Below are 14,567 nucleotides of genomic sequence, written 5' to 3'. Positions count from 1 at the left end.
AGAATAAATTTTAAAATACCTGACTCACAATTTGATGGGATCGTAGTAGGATCGGATGGATCTTGACCGCCACCGTCTCCGCCATGGTATGAAGCTACATCTGCTGACATCTTTAAACTACATATGACCAATTTTTTTTGTTAGTATGAATATCAAATATATATTATTTATGAATATATAGTTGTAATGACCACATAATTATTATTTAACATTTCTGATTACAAATCCACAACATAACAAATCCATAAATCCATAAATCGTTCATTATTTCTGATATATAATTATTTAAATATAAAGTTTTTCTTACACAGATACAAGAACTAAGTACAATAGTCATTGTCATCACTAATTAAATTAACATCTATTGGTGAGACAGGATTGGTGTTATCATCATCACTAAGGTCAACAACCAATTCATCATCGTCATCTGATTCTTCTACGTCTTCGACTTCTTCTTTATCATCATTAATAAAATCATTGGTATCTTGAGCATTCGAATAAGGTCGAGGGACGATGCCTATGAATGTTGCTGGTTGATTAGATTGTTGAACAACCAACTCCCCGAGCTCAACAGTCAAAATGAAATTGGATGAGTTTGTCTCATGTACAACATCAATATCAACAATTTGATCAGAGCTGTCCGGGATATCCCAAACTTGCCTTTGATTCACTTCTTCAACAACTTTCCAAGCTCGACATCTAAGTAGATCATCGAGATAACAAAACTGTTTAGCTTTGCTAGCAAGTATGTACGACTCATCTTTAAACCATTTACCACTCACATTTATACTGGTGACATCATTTTTAGTAATTGTTTTTTTTTTCGAGTCCGTGTTGAACCATATACATCGAAACAATATCACTAAATATCACTAGTATAAGATACCTCCAATATCTCTTCAAGTTGTCCATAATAGTTAAAACCTTCTGTCCCGGCAACACACACCCCTTTATTTTGTGTAATACGATTTTCATCTCAATCATGTGTAACATATCAAACCCTATTCACTATACATGCTTGATAGGAGTATGCCGAAAGATCAGACCCAGATGCTAAAGGTAGCAACTCATCCCCATTCTCTAATGGTTCGAGCTAGTGTGAGTCATATATCAAAATATAGCAAAACATATTATAATAAGAAACTTACATTTCAATATAACAACAAAGAATGGCGTAGGTATAAATTACCTTCTTGTGAAACCAGGAATGAAACTCCTTTTTTTGCAAAAGGTTATGATCGTCCAATGGATCCCTCTATTTGATCTCACGAAGGTGTTCACTGTTGATTAACATAGTGTTATAGTTCAAAGATGTTACATTAAAAACAACATAAAAAAAAAAGATGATTAAATTAACCTACTCCGTATAGACTTCAATTTAAGAAGAATTCTCCAATATGAACCACTCAGCTATATTCCGAGTCTTTTCATCGAGAGGCACTTGAAATCCCTTACTCAATGGACAACATTGAGATTTAAACATTGAAAGGTGGCGTGGAACATAAACTATATTTGCATTTTGATCCGGATGATTAAATTTGGTTCCACGCCTTTGAAATACATGGAACAAAATGTTAAAGCCTCATTTGCCACATATTTCTGACATAGTTTTTTTAATTTTTTCATGTATCTTTCAAAAGGATACATCCATCTCATAAATACTGGCCCACCCAATAAAGCCTCTTCTAAAAAATGCAAGACCAAATATATCATTATGTCAAAAAAAAAAAAAAAGCTGGAGGAAAAATCAACTCCATTTTGCATAAGATGTGAATGACCTCCTTTTGAGCTCTCTCCATATCATTTACATTCAAGGTCTGCGAACATAATTGTCTGCAGAAATTGCATAGTTCCATTATGGTGCCTGATATAGATTCTGGTAGAAACTTGCAGATACCCACTGGAAGTAATCGTTGCATTATCACATGACAGTAGTGTGACTTCAACCCAATGATATTTGAGTCATTATCAGTCACTTTCTTCTTCAAGTTCAAACAAAAACCATCTGCCAGTTTGACACCTCTTAGAAATTGAAGAAATTCACGCCTATCTTCAGGAGTCAACACGTAAGGAGCATGTGGTTTCATTAACTTCTTATTATAATATTCATATATCCACAATGCATCCCTAACTCCCATATTCATTGGATCATGTATTGCATTATTAATATCTTTGGACTTATTGTTATCCAAGATAGTACCAAGGACATTGTTACATACATTCTTCTCAACATGCATAACATATATGTTATGTTTTATCTTGTTCGTTCTCCAATAGTCAAGTTCATAAAATATGCTTTTTTTCCTCCAGTTACTATCCCCACACCTCTTTTTCATTTCAAACCTCCAAACCCTTTATGTTTCCTTGAGACATGAGGTGGTAGGCCATTAACTTGATCTAAGATATCTTGACAAGTAAACTTTCTTGGAGGACGTCTTCTCTCAACTTTTCCATCGAATTGAGTATCCTTTCTCAACTGATGATTACTAGGCAAGAATCATCTATGACCAACATAAGATGTCTTAGCAATCACTCGGATAGAGGATGTGTCTTCGTTGCATGTAGGACAAGCCTTGTAACCATGACCACTCCATCTAGACAAACTACTTCGAGCAGGAAAATCATTCACCGTCCACAAAAGGGTCACACGCATCTTGAACATGTTGTTTCTACCATCCCTAGTTTCCACCCAGTTAATCCACAGCTCTTTCAACTCGTCCACCAATGGCCTCAAAAATACATCCATGTCCTTCCTTGGTGATTTTGGCCCAGGAATAAGAAGAGTCAACATGAAATAATGGTCCTTCATACAAAGCCAGGGTGGCAGATTATAGTTTGTCAAGCCAACAGGCCACATGCTGTATGATAAACTCATGTTGCCAAATGGATTAAACCCACTAGCAGCCAAGCCCAAATGAACATTCCTAGGATCTCTTGATAAATCAAGATGTCTGGCATCAAAATCCTTCCATGCTAACCCATCAATAGGATGACGCATCATCCCCTCTTCTCTCGATCTCCCAATATGATGCCATAGCATCTCTTCCACTGTATGTCTTGAACTGTACAATCTTTTTAATCGGGGAATCAACAGAAAATAGTGCATCAACTTATGCAAAAAAAATTTCCCTTTATTCTTCTTATTTATCCACTTGCTACTCCCGCACACCGGACATGAATCTTTAGATGCATGATCATTAAAAAATAAGCAGCAATCATATCTACACACATGTATTGAATTGTATCCCAACCCTAATTTACTCAGTTTTTTTTAGCCTTGTAGTGGGACGCTGGAATTTTGTTTTCCTTCGGAAATGCAAACTTTAATAAGTTCAAAAATTCATCAAATGTGTTGTTCGGTATCTTCCCCCCTCACTTTCAAGTGCATCAACTTAGCTAAAAAGTTTAGCGATGATATCCAATCACAACACAAATACAACTCAGCTTCAATCTTGTCGAATAACTCGTCATAATACTGACCCATTCCACTGTTAGCTTCTTCAGCATTGTTCGATAAAAGGAAATCGTCAACGACATCTCGCATCTCATCTACGGGCTCATTCTCATCCACCCCTTCATCATCAACATCTTCCTCGACTTACCCATGGTAAATCTACTATTCATAACTCTATTGGAAAACCCGATCGAATATATGTGGTTGAACGACATCCAAAGTTTGCAGTCTAAGATTCATGCATCGACGCACGGACATCTTATTCTCCCATCACAATCTTTGTGTTGTGACGCAATATTCTTGAAATTTTGGAGACTAGTCCAATAAGCATCACATACACGATTTCTCAATTTTGTCCAACTCTTATCAATCATCATCTACGGTAAATAATAAGAATTTTTTTGTTATTAGAAATAATAACAATTTTTTGTTATAAGAAATAATAACAATTTTTTTGTTATTAGAAATAATAATAATTTTTTGTTATAAGAAATAATAACAATTTTTTTTTGTTATTAGAAATAATAAAAAAAATTTGTTATAAGAAATAATAACAATTTTTTTGTTATAAAGACCATATCCCGACCCCTGACCTTATAAAGACTCTATCCTAACCCTATAAAGGCCCTATCCCGACCCCCGACCATATCCCGACCCTATAAAGACACTATCCTGACCCCCGACCCTATAAAGACCCTATCCTGACCCTATGAAGACACTATCCCGACCCTTGACCCTATAAAGACCGTTTTCCAACCCTATAAAGACCCTATCCCGACCCCGAACTTATACAAACCCTATCCTAACCCTATAAAGACCCTATCCCGACCCTCGACCTTATAAATACCTTATCCCGACCTCCGGCCTTATAAATACCTTATCCCAACCTCCGACCCTATAAAGGCCTTATCCTGACCCCTAACTCTATCCCGAACATATAAAGACACTATCTCGACCCCCAACCCCCAACCCTATAAAGACCCTTTCCCGACCCTATCCCAATCCTGGACCTTATAAAGACCTTATCCTGACCCCCGACCCAATAAAGACCCTATCCGACCCTATAAAGACCTTATCTCGACCCCCGACCCTATCCCAACCCTATAAAGACCTTATCCCGAACCCCAACCCTATCCCGACCCCTAACCCTATAAAGACACTATTCCGACCCCCATCCCTATAAAGACCATATCCCGACCCCTGACCTTATAAAATCCTTATCCCTACCCGCGACCCTATAAAGACTCTATCCCGACCCCGAACCTGAACCTGACAAAGACTCTATCTCGACTACCGAACCTATAAATACCTTATCTCGATCTTAGAAAGACACTATCCGGACCCTTGACCCTATGAAGACTCTATCCCAACCCTATAAAGATAGTATCCTGACCACAGACCCTATAAAGACCCTATCCCGACCCTATAAAGAGACTATCCTGACCCCTGGCCCTATAAAGACCCTATCCCGACCCCCGACCCTATAAAGACCTTATCCTCACCCCTGACCCTATCCCGACCCTATAAAGACACTATCCCGACCCCCGACCCTATAAAGAACCTATCCCGACCCACGGCCCTATGAAGACTCTATTTTGACCCTATAAATCTACAAAATATTGGACAGCATCTCGCCTATACTAAAGACCTAGCCATTTGTAAACAGTTAAAAAAAAATTCAAACAACACACTATAAGTTTCTTTCTTATATCTCCGCAGCACACAAAAATTTCACATAACCTACTTCACTAATACATGTAAGTTCATAATCTCCCTTATCACCACACCACACAATGTGTATCTCAGAACCTACTTCACTATGGGTGAATATTTAGGATATTCAAACTCATCTAACAATAGTAAATAATAATAATAATAATAATAATAATAATAATAAAGCATGAAATAAGAGACACATACCAATTACTAAATTGCTCCAAAAGAAAAGGTTCCAAAAATGACACCAATTTATTTTCTCCTAAATAGAAAAGAAAGTTGGTAAAACAAAAAAAATTATAACACATATAAAATAAATACATAAAACATATATATATATACACACCTCACACACATATACATATACATATACACCACACACACCCACACACATACATATCTATATACTTACATATACACACATACATATATATATACACACATATACATATATATAAATAAACACACATACACATACACATACACATACACATACACACACGGTCACATATATATAGTCTATACAAACAAATATAAACATGCACATTCATATATATATATATACATAGTTATACACACACATATATATATATAAAACACAAAACTAAAAGAATTAAAAAAAGAAAATAAAATAAAATAAAAATAAAAAAAATCAACAAATAAGTAATAAAAAAACATATACAAATATATTTACACACATATATATATAATATACCTATATATAATATATATACCTAATATTGGGCGGTAGAGAAGCAGAGGGGCGTGATTCGGCCTCGGGCTGCGGACGGAGGTGCGGGTCAGGGTAGGAGCAAAAGGGTGGGCTTAGTGGTGGGTGCGAAGGTGTAGAGGAGTGGGATCTTACTCGGGGTGGGGGCGCAAAGAAGGGGAGAAGGGGGCGGGCTTAGGGTACGATGGGGGCGGAGGGGTGGGGGCATGGAGAAGGGGAGAAGGGGGGCACAGGGTGGGGGCGGAGGCCTAGGCTCGAGGTGGGGGCCGAGGGCCGAAGGGGAGATGGGGGTGGTTGGGGGAGAGGGAGAAGGTTGTAGAAAAAGAAAGGAGAAAGGGGGAGGAGAAGTCGAAGAAGATGATATGGGGACGACTATTAGCGGCGACATGCGTTGCTGCTGATATTTTTTTATTGACGTGACGACTATTAGCAGCGACATGTGTCGCCGCTAATAGTCTTATATATTTATGTTGGAGGGAAATTTCCCACATTTTTCTAGGTATTTTTGAATTTATTAGTGTCGCCGCTAATAATATTTTTGATAAAAAAAAATTATGCGATCTGATATCAGTGATGACCAAGCTTTGTCGTCGCTAATAATGTCACCGCTAAAGACCATTTTTCTTGTAGTGACATGAATATGTATAACTTAAAAATTATTTATTCAATTTTTAAAATTTTAAATTAATTAATTTATTTATTTCTATTAATATTATTTTTAATTCATAATGTGTTCCTTGTTTCTAAATATGATTTGTTTTCATGCTTTCACATCAACTTCCGTATCTTTTGTTGCTGCTGGAATGTCCACTAATATTACAATCTAAAAAATATCTATTTACTATAGTGAAAACAAATCACAAATCCAAATAATACTAATAGAAATACTTGGTAATTAGCTAATTAAATTCGAAGATACAAATATAATTTTTTTCAGTACGTATAGTAAACAATATTATAGCACCATGATCCACTTTCAATTTCTTATCCTTCAAAAAATATAAGAAAAATACCAAAATATATAAACCAACCATAAATAGATACACATATTTCATAAACATTTTATTAGATTATTATTATTATTATTATTATTATTATTATTATTATTATTATTATTATTATTATTATTATTATCATTAAGATGGTAAATTTTTAAATTTAAATCAATGTTGAAGAGATTTTAGAACATGGTACATTTTTTAAAATTAATTTTATTTTTTTAATAATTTTTAATGATTAAGTAGTTAAGAAGTGGAATTAGAATTAATTACTATTATTATAATCTATAAAATGAATAAAAAAATAAATTAAAGCAAAAAATAAATAAGGTGGTTTGAAGAGATTTTAGGGTGACACATCATCTCTCCTTGATATTCTCCTTTATATAAATATATAGATATAGATTACATATGATTAGGCATCTCCAATTATTACGGGCATGCAATATGCCATGCCACTACAAGAAAAAATGTTTTTAATAACACCGAAAATGTGTTATCAAAACATACCATAACACTTTCTGATGTCTTAAGACCGACTATGTTATCGTAAGTCAGGGTACTTTACATAACACTTTATCATTGTTATACAGATGTGTTATTATACTGTCAACGATAACACATTTTCTGTGTTATTTTAATATATAGATAAGTGTTTAATTATGTTATTTAGAGTCGATTATATAACACATTTCAATACTTATAAATTTGTGTTATACTACACTTTCGTATAACACTTTTTTTGTGTTATACTACACTTTAGTGATAAACGAGTTTTAAGCTCGTTTATGGTCCTAGTTTTTACGCTATTTTTCATTAGTTAGGATTATTTTATTTCGGCATTATGCTCGTTTGTTCTTGTTTCAGGGTGATTAATGTTAAGTGATACAAATAATGAAAAGGACCGAAAGTGGAATAAAATTGGGACGGATTTGTGAATTTTGATGGTTCTGTAAGTAGCGCTACAGTGCCACTAAGGGAGCGCCGTAGCGCTAGGAAGAATTTTTTAAGAAGCTCAGCACTGAATTTAGCGCTACAACATCAGCGCTACAGCGCTTGGACACAGTTTTCAGGAAGTTGGTTTCTGACTTTAGCGCTACAGCGCTGGTGCCCAGATTTCCCCCATTTCGTTTCTGACTTTAGCGCTACAGCTCTACAAGGGTAGCGCTACAGCGCTGGTTTCACAATTTTTGACATATCTGGTTATTTTTTGATGGGCAATTGAGTCTTTTCCGAAGGGAATTTTAGTAGGGATTCTTGGGAAACATATATGCAACTGAGACAAGGCAGAAGAGGGGAACGACAGCTGGAGTAAGAATACCAACTTGGAGGATTGGTTGCTGGGTTTTTCATCTTTTTCTTTAAATTTTCATGTTTGTAATTGAACTATCATATGGCTAGAATGAATATCATAGGCTAAATTCTCTTTTAGGGCTTTTATGTGAATCTTTTGGAAACCCTTGTTATGGTTTAATGCAAAATTGATGTTCTTCTTCATCTCTTTCAATTCCTTACAATCTGTATTAATTGTGCGATTATTGATTGATCACCTCTAATTGCTATTTTATGAATCAAATTGAAATCTGAAAAGTGAAATTTGATATGCTTTGATTGTTTGGATGCAAATTTAATTTAGAACGAAGGTATCTAGATTATTTGCCTATTTTTCTGAGTTGCGTGGCTAATGTCTTCTACATGATTCAACTTACCATAGAAATATAGGAAGTTGTCATTTAGATTGAATTTCATAAATCTTAACCAGATTATGAATTGTTTTTGCAACTTATTCTTGAATAGGGAGAAGGGGATATAAATGCTTGCATTAGGAAATAAGAGGGTGGAAAATAGAGGATCATAATTGTCCTAAATTTTATTTTCTCTGTTAATTTGTTTAATTCTTCATTGTGCTTCGTTAGTCTTTTTCTTAGTTTAAAATCTCTAAAAATTGTTTAATCAAATAGAATTAAAAGATTGATTGATTGGTAATTGATAAATCAGTCCTTGAGGATGATACTTGGTTTTTACCATTTTATTACGAATTGCGACTGTGTGCACTTGCATAGCATATAAATTTCGCAACAAGTTTTTGGCGCCGTTGCCGGGGACTGAAAATAATTATCAATATAAGTCTAATTAATTTTTATTCTAATTTGATTTTAATTTCTCTTGTTTCTAATCTGTTTAGTTGCTTAATTTGTCTATCTCAGGTGAATTTTGGTATATGCGTGGCAGAAAAGGAAAAGACACACTTGTTCCTCTTAATCCTGAGATTGAAAAGTCTTGTAAGCAAATCAGAAAGAACTAGAGGGAGGCCCAAAAATCTGTGAAGATGGCACAGAATGAAGGGGATGGCAGGAATGTTCTAATTCCTGGAGTTGTACAAGGGGGTCAGGCTCAGAACAATGCTGAGAGGAGCCTGAGAGATTATGTACTGCCCACTCTGATGGGAGTACAAAATAGTATACGCCCACCAGCTGTAGAGGCCAATAACTTCGAAATCAAGCCTGCTATTCTACAAATGGTGCAGTCCTCTGTGCAATTCAATGGGTTGCCTTCTGAAGATCCTCACACTCATTTGTCCAATTTTCTGGAGTTGTGTGGAACCTTCAGATATAATGGGGTGAGTGATGACGCTATCAAGCTTAGGCTTTTCCCATTTTCTCTGAGGGACAGAGCTAAAAGCTGGCTGAATTCGCTGCAGCCAAATTCTATTGTCACCTGGCAAGATCTAGCTCAGAAATTTTTGTCTAAATTCTTCCCTCCGTCCAAAGCTGCTAAATTGAGGGGAGAGATCAATAACTTTTGCCAGAATGACGAAGAGTCATTGTATGAAGCTTGGGAACGGTTTAAGGAACTCCTGAGAAGTTGTCCTCATCATGGCATTGAACAGTGGATGCTAGTACAGAATTTCTACAATAGTTTATGTCCGACAACCAGAACCATTATTGATGCTGCAGCGGGTGGCACTTTTATGAGCAAGAGCGCAACTGGTGCTTATGAGCTGTTGGAGGACATGGCTACAAACAACCATCAGTGGTCTGAGGAAAGATCATCAGGAGTCAAAAAGGTAGCTGGGGTGCATGAGCTGGATGCAATCACTGCTTTAACAGCGCAAGTAGCCTCTTTGACAAAGCAGTTACAACAGAGCAGTGTATCTGCTAATGCGGTTCAGATGGCAGTGAGGTGTGAAATGTGTGGTGGTGCTCATTCTGTCGACCAGTGCCCTATCTGTATGAATAATAATACCCCAGTGGATCATGCTCAAGTTCAAGAGGTGGGAAACTTTCAAAGGCCACTCAATAACCCATTCTCCAATACTTACAATCCTGGGTGGCGAAATCATCCCAATTTTTCATGGAAGAATAATCAAGGTCAACAACCTTAGTTTCAGGGCCAATTTCAGAATAACATGTCTCAGCCACCTATGCATGAAGCTTCGTCATCACAACAGCCTAGGCCTCAACAATCAATGCCTCAACCTGAGAGGCCTAATGAACTGCAAGCTGCCTTGTTGACTCTCACTAATACTCAGACTCAATTTATGACGGAGACCAGATCCTCTATTCGAAACCTTGAGACACAAGTTGGGCAGTTGGCCAGTATGCTCAATAACAGACCCCAGGGAAACTTGCCTAGTAATACTGAAGTCAACCCCAAGGAGCAAGTTCAGGCAATTACTCTGAGGAGTGGGAAGCAAACTGAGCAGCCTAGACCTCCACAGGCAGTGGTTCAGAATAAAGAGATGGGTGAACAGTCTGATTCAGAAAGGGTTACTTAAGACCATCAACAGTCAGAACACAGTCCTCCAGTTGTTATTGAGCAGCCAGTTCGAGTTCCATACCCTCAGAGGCTTAGAAAGACTACACTTGATAAACAGTTTTCTAAGTTTCTAGAGGTGTTTAAAACGCTGCACATAAACATTCCTTTTGCTGAGGCCTTGGAGCAGATGCCCAGCTATGTTAAATTCATGAAGGAGATTCTGTCAAAGAAAAGGAGGATGGAGGACTATGAGACTGTAGCACTCACTGAAGAGTGCAGTGCAATTTTACAAAGGAAGTTACCCCAAAAGCTGAGAGATCCAGGGAGCTTCACCATACCTTGCACCATTGGCAAGTTTGAATGTAAACACGCCTTATGTTATCTGGGGGCAAGTATCAATCTGATGCCCTTATCTGTGTTTTAAAGACTTGGTTTGGGGGAGGCAAAACCAACAACTGTCACTTTACAGCTCGCAGACCGATCATTAACACATCCACGAGGTATTATTGAGGATGTTCTTGTGAAGGTGGATAAGTTCATATTTCCAGCTGACTTTATTGTTCTGGACATGGAGGAGGACACAGATGTCCCAATTATTCTCGGTAGGCCATTTCTAGCTACAGGCCAAGCTCTTATTGATGTTCACAAAGGAGAGCTTAAGCTTAGAGTTCAAGGAGATGAGGTGGTCTTTAATGTCTTCAAGTCTATGAAGTATCCAGTGGCTAGTGACAGTTGCTTTAGTGTGGATGTAATAGAAAAGGCAGTCTCCAAGAGAAGGATGAGCAGTGGTGCCTTAGAGGCAGTATTATTGGGTGAAGAGGGCGATGATGATGATGATGCTGAGATCAGAGATTGTGTAAACTGGATCAATTCTTTCTTGCCATATTGGAAGAAGTTTCAAGAACTAGCAGATGCGAATGATAAACCGTTAACATCAATTCAGTAGCCACCGCAGTTGGAATTAAAGGTCCTCCCAGATCACTTGCGCTATGCTTATCTGGGAGAGAATGAAACTTTACCTGTCATTGTGTCAGCTGACCTGTCAAAGATAGAATTGGAGAAACTGTTGAGGGTTCTAAGGGAGCATAAATTGGCCATTGGATGGACCTTGGCAGATATTAGAGGAATCAGCCCATCGACAGTGATGCATAAAATTTTATTGGAGGAGAATAGCAAGCCATCCATAGAGGCCCAGAGAAGACTCAATCCAGCTATGAAGGAAGTAGTATTGGAGCAGATTCTTAAATGGTTGGATGTTGGGGTGATCTACCCAATTTCTGATAGCGCATGGGTGAGCCCTGTGCAAGTGGTACCTAAGAAGGGTGGAATGACTGTGGTGAAAAATGAGCACAATGAACTCATTCCAACAAGAACTATAACGGGGTGGCGGATTTGTATAGACTACCGCACGCTCAATAAGGCAACAAGGAAGGATCATTTTCCTTTGCCTTTCCTTGATCAGATGCTTGACAGATTGGCAGGCCATAGCTACTACTGTTTCTTGGATGGGTATTCTGGGTATCATCAGATCGCTATTGCACCAGAGGATCAAGAGAAAACAACCTTCACATGTCCTTATGGCACATTTGCTTTCAGGAGAATGCCATTTGGACTATGCAATGCCCCTGTAACATTTCAACGGTGCATGATGGCCATTTTTTCAAACATGGTAGACCGGTGTATTGAGATATTCATGGATGACTTCTCTGTTTTTGGCTCATCATTCGACCTCTGTTTGGGTAACTTGGAGAACGTGCTGCATCGTTGTGAGAAGGCAAATCTGGTGCTGAATTGGGAGAAATGCCATTTTATGGTGAAAGAGGGGATTTTTCTTGGCCATAAAATTTCAAGTGAGGGAATTGAGGTAGATATAGCAAAAATTTCTACCATTGTAAAGCTGCCTCCACCAGTTTCAGTCAAAGGAGTTAGAAGTTTTCTGGGTCACGCTGGGTTCTATCGGAGATTCATAAAAGATTTCTCTAAAGTGTCCAAGCCCCTCTCAAATCTGCTTATGAACGGAGTTGTCTTTGATTTTAATGATGAATGTTTGAGGGCTTTCAATTTCTTGAAAGAAAAGCTTATTTCTGCTCCAATTGTGATAGCTCCGAATTGGAAATTGCCTTTTGAGTTGATGTGTGATGCCAGTGACTACGCAGTGGGGGCATTTCTGGGACAGCGGATTGACAAGGTATTCAGGTCTATTTACTATGCTAGTTGGACCCTAAATGATGCTTAGCTGAATTATGCCACTACAGAAAAAGAGTTGTTAGTTATTGTGTTTGCTTGTGATAAATTCAGACCATATCTGATTGGTAACAAAGTGATTGTCTACACTGATCACTCTGCCATTAAATACTTGATGTCAAAGAAGGATGCCAAGCCCCGCCTGATTAGATGGATTATGTTGCTTCAAGAATTTGACATGGAGATTCGTGACAAGAAGGGCAGCGAGAATGTGGTAGCTGATCATCTATCTAGACTTGAGGTGGAGGAGACTGAAAATAAGAAAGCAGTGCAAATCAATGATCACTTTCCTGATGAGCAGTTGTTTGGGGTAAGTGAGACTTTAGCTGTCCCTTGGTTTACAGACATAGTGAACTTCTTGGTTGCAAAAATTGTACCTCCTGAAATGTCAAAGCAGCAATTAAAGAAATTCTTTTCTGAGGTGAAACACTACTATTGGGAGGAACCTATTCTCTATAGGCACTGTGTTGATCAGATTATCAGAAGGTGTGTTCCTGAAGAAGAGATGCAGCCCATTCTTAATCACTGTCACACTCAACAATGTGGAGGGCACTTTGGAGCATCAAGAATAGCAGCTAAGGTATTACAAAGTGGTTTCTATTGGCCTTCATTATTCAAGGATGCCAATTTTTTTGTCAAAGCCTATGATAGGTGTCAGCGAACTGGTAATATCTCGTGGAGAAATGAAATGCCTTTTACAGGGGATTCTTGAGGTGGAACTGTTTGATGTATGGGGTATTGATTTCATGGGGCCTTTTCCACCATCTTACAACAATGAATATATTCTATTGGCAATGGATTATGTCTTCAAATGGGTGGAGGCTGCAGCAACTAGAGCCAATGACGATAAAATTGTGCTTAATTTTCTGCATAAACATATTTTTACTAGATTTGGCACTCCCCAAGCTCTGATTAGTGATGAAGGGAAACACTTTGTAAATAAGCAACTTGATGCATTGCTGGCTCGTTATGGAGTATATCATCGAAAATATTTGCCTTACCATCCACAATCAAATGGGCAAGCTGAAGTGTCAAACAGAGAAATCAAAAGCATCCTTGAGAAGACCGTTGACAGTTCAAGGAAAAATTGGTCGAAAAAGTTAGATGATGCGATTTGGGCTTACAGAACTGCATTCAAAACACCAATAGGCATGTCTCCTTACAGGTTGGTGTTTGGTAAAGCATGTCATCTACCAGTTGAATTGGAACACAGGGCATTCTGGGCTATGAAAAAATTAAATTTTGATTGGAGTGCAGCTAGTGAACGAAGGTCATTGCAACTGAATGAACTTGATGAGTTCATAAATGAGGCTTATGAAAATGCCAAGATTTATAAGGAGAGAACAAAGGCTTGGCATGACAATAATTTAGTCAGGAAGGAGTTCCAACCAGGGCAGCAGGTACTTCTTTTTAATTCAAGGCTGAGACTTTTTCCTGGGAAATTGAAGTCAAGATGGTCAGGACCATTCACTGTTGTTCAGGTCTTTCCATATGGTTCTGTAGAAGTTCGGGGCAATTCAGGTGATTCCTTTAAAGTCAATGGCCAGAGATTGAAACCTTACTTGGGTGGTACTTGTGATCAAGCAAAGTCTATCATCCTTCTGAAGCCTCTTTGAAGAGGGATCCAGCGTCCGGCTAAATGACGTTAAAGACAGCGCTTTGAGGA

At 37.8% G+C, this 14,567-nt stretch overlaps 1 non-coding gene across 1 annotated transcript; it reads right to left on the bottom strand.

Moving 5' to 3' along the window:
- Nucleotides 1–9,674: 9,674 nt before the first annotated feature.
- Nucleotides 9,675–9,781, bottom strand: LOC133781050 (small nucleolar RNA R71). The gene has a single exon (XR_009869847.1). It is a non-coding gene; the product is annotated as a small nucleolar RNA R71 (small nucleolar RNA).
- Nucleotides 9,782–14,567: the final 4,786 nt, after the last annotated feature.

The sequence above is a fragment of the Humulus lupulus genome, chromosome 5 (assembly GCF_963169125.1).
Source record: "Humulus lupulus chromosome 5, drHumLupu1.1, whole genome shotgun sequence".
NCBI lineage: Eukaryota > Viridiplantae > Streptophyta > Magnoliopsida > Rosales > Cannabaceae > Humulus > Humulus lupulus.
This window is presented reverse-complemented; position numbering and strand designations above follow the sequence as displayed.